Genomic DNA, 3065 nt, shown 5'->3' with positions numbered 1-3065 from the left:
CATCATCAACTTAAGAAAAAATACCCTTTTGTCCACTTTTAAAAAACCTATTTCCCTAAAATGATTATTATTCAAATGCATTTGTGGATGTAGACTCAGAATAATTCTACACAACTTGTTCTGAGCAGTCTGTAGTTTACTTTTGACTCGTTTCGTAGAGCCACTATACCAGAAAGTTACCGCACAATCATAATGTGCTTGCACTAATGAACCAGCTAACATTTTTAAGGTTTGTTTATCTAAGTAAGTAGCCTGTCTTGCTAAGAATTTTTTTCGATTACATAGCTTAGAATAAACTACAACAGCCATGCTATCCTCTGACAATGTATTATCCAGAGTACATCCTAAGTATTGCACTTCTTGTTTAGAAGTAATAGTCAAATCTCCAACCCTTACTTCTAATTTGCAACATTTTCTCAATTTAGCCACAGAACCAAATAATATAGCTTCAGTTACCTTTCTGTCGGTCTCTCGACGTTGTGTCGAGCCAACAGATGGGGTTCGCTCTTGAGAACCTATCAACTTCTGACTATTTTAGAAAGGCCAATGAAATTGGCGAATGAAATTTGCATGCCGGACTCCGCTCCCGGAAATCCGGGTATAAAAGGGAGACGGGATGCTGCATTCATTCACCTTTTGTTCTTCGGAGCCTTCACATTTATCGACTTCGAGACTTCAAACTCTACGCCGAATTACTGCTGGAATCTTATGACGTTGATGCAGCGGACTGTTTCTTCCTGCAGCGACTTCCCCTGGGCATCTCGGCAGTTCCAGAAGTGTTTGAGTTTTTTTCTCTAAAAGAGCAAATTTCTCTAGTGTGGCATGGCCCGCTGTTCTCATGGGTGCAATACACTCATCGAGGAGGGGGATGGACACGAGGTCTGCTTCCAGTATGCTGGGGCAGACGTTGTGGATACGTCCTGCCCGCACTGTGGGCGGTTGATGATTCAGACGTTGCGTCACGGGTGACTGTGTTCCCACGGGACTCAGCCACCACCTCGTCTGCTCCCCATTCCGTGACGGCAGGACTACGGCCCTGCCGCCCGCTACGGCAAGCAGCGAGGGTGATATGAGGATCACTGTGAGCGTTAATCCGCCAGCCACTGGCTCACGGACCGTTCGCACCTTGTCTCGCTCGTCTGACCATTCCCCAGGAGACGGTCCCACTGTCTTGTTCCTCAACCAAGTATTCGGAAACGGTGCGTGATAATGATGAGATGTCCCTTGCCATCCGACTCCGGCGATTCCTCGGAGCTCCCTCCCTCGGGGGGTCGAGCCTAAGAAGAAGCGGACGCCGAAATGTCAGCCATGCTTTCCCGGGCCGCCATGAGAGTTGGGTTGCAGTGCCCGCATTGCCTCTCCCAGCGCTTGCGGCTGGTTACATGGTGGCTTGAGTGCGGCTCCAAGCCGCGCCCGCCCCCAGTGCCGTGTTTACCGGAAGTGCATGAGGAACTTAGTAAGACCTGGAACGCCCCCTCTCCGGCACGTTCACGTCTAACAAGTTCTGTCACCCTCTCTTCCCTCGAGGGTGAGGCAGCTAGAGGATACGTCGATGTCCCCCAGGTGGAGTGTGCCGCCATGGTGCACTCGTGCCCGCAGGTGGCGGCCACCTGGGGGGCTCGACCTAGACTCCCGTCCAAAGCATGTAGGGTCTCGGCATCTCTCGTGTCGAGAGCTTACATTGCTGCGGGCCAAGCTGCCTCCTCTCTCCACGCTATGGCTCCTGCCAGGCCAAGGCATTGAGAGAGCTCAACGAGGGTAAGACCGACCCAGTGCTTATGCAGGAACTCCACGCTGCCACCGACCTCGCTCTATGGGCGACCAAGCTGACCACGCGGGCCCTGGGTCGGGCTATGTCCACACTTGTGGTCAATGAGAGAAACCTCTGGCCGAACCTTGCACAGATACGTAACGCTGAGAAGGTCCGCTTTCTCGACGCACCCATCTCGCAAGGGGGATGTGGGCTGTTTGGTGCTTCTGTCGACCTGCAGTTCTTGACAGTAAAGAAGCAGACAGAGGATATCAAGCATATCCTCCCGCGCCGCGACTCGGCTGCCTCGGCCGTTGAGTCCCGTGCACCATCTACACGACGGTGTTCGGCAACTCGACGTTGTGTCACGGCGAGATCCAATGTCGAGGATAATCAGTAGCCCTCAGCACTCTCAATCGACAGTGCGTTGTGCTACATCATCGCCAGGCAGGTAAGCAGCAGAGCCGATCTCCTCCCCGGGGGCCTCCCCACTGCAAGGGATCCGCACTGCTCACCATTGAACCACCCCCTGGGAGGTCAATGAAGCAGATCATAACCCTAGCCCCTGTCTCGGTCCCTGGGAGCCTGACTAGAGCCCCCAAACCGTCACGGGGCTACGGGATACGATCAGTCTCGGCTACGCGATACAACTTACCAGATGCCCGCTCAAGTTCGGGACATCCTCTTACCTCAGTCAGAGGCTAGGATGCTCCCGTGCTTCGGGCCAGGGTCACCACCCCTCTGGCAAGAGATCGTGCTCGTCCCTCTGGCCGAGATGTTCAATGGGTTCTGCAGCCCGTACTTCATCGTCCCCAAAAAGGGGGGTTGCTAGATCTGCGTACCCTGAACAGGCACCCACTCAAGCTGCCGTTCAGGATGCTCACGCAGAAGCGCATTCTGGCGTCTACCAGATGTCAAGATTGGTTCATGGCAATCGACATGAAGGACGCTTACTTTCATGTCTCATTTTTGAGGGCGAGCATATCAGTACAGAGTCCTCCCTTTCGGTCTGTCCCTGTCCCCACGAGTCTTCACGAAGATCATGAGTCTTCACAAAGATCGTGGAAGCCGCCCTCACTCCCCTCGGGGAGAAAGGTGTGTGGGTACTAACTATCTCGACGACTGGCTCATCTGGGCACACTCGCGAGTTCTGTTGTGTACACACAGGGACCTAGTGCTCTGGCACCTAGGTTGGTTGGGACTACAGGTCAACCGAGAGAAGAGCAAGCTCTCCACTGTGCAGAGCGTCCTCTTTCTCAGTATGGAACTAGACTCTGTCTCCATGTCAACGTGACTGACTCAGAGCACGCTCAGT

This window comes from Triplophysa rosa, unplaced genomic scaffold (assembly GCF_024868665.1).
Source record: "Triplophysa rosa unplaced genomic scaffold, Trosa_1v2 scaffold41_ERROPOS799495, whole genome shotgun sequence".
Classification (NCBI taxonomy): domain Eukaryota; kingdom Metazoa; phylum Chordata; class Actinopteri; order Cypriniformes; family Nemacheilidae; genus Triplophysa; species Triplophysa rosa.
Note: the sequence above shows the minus strand (reverse complement) of the source record.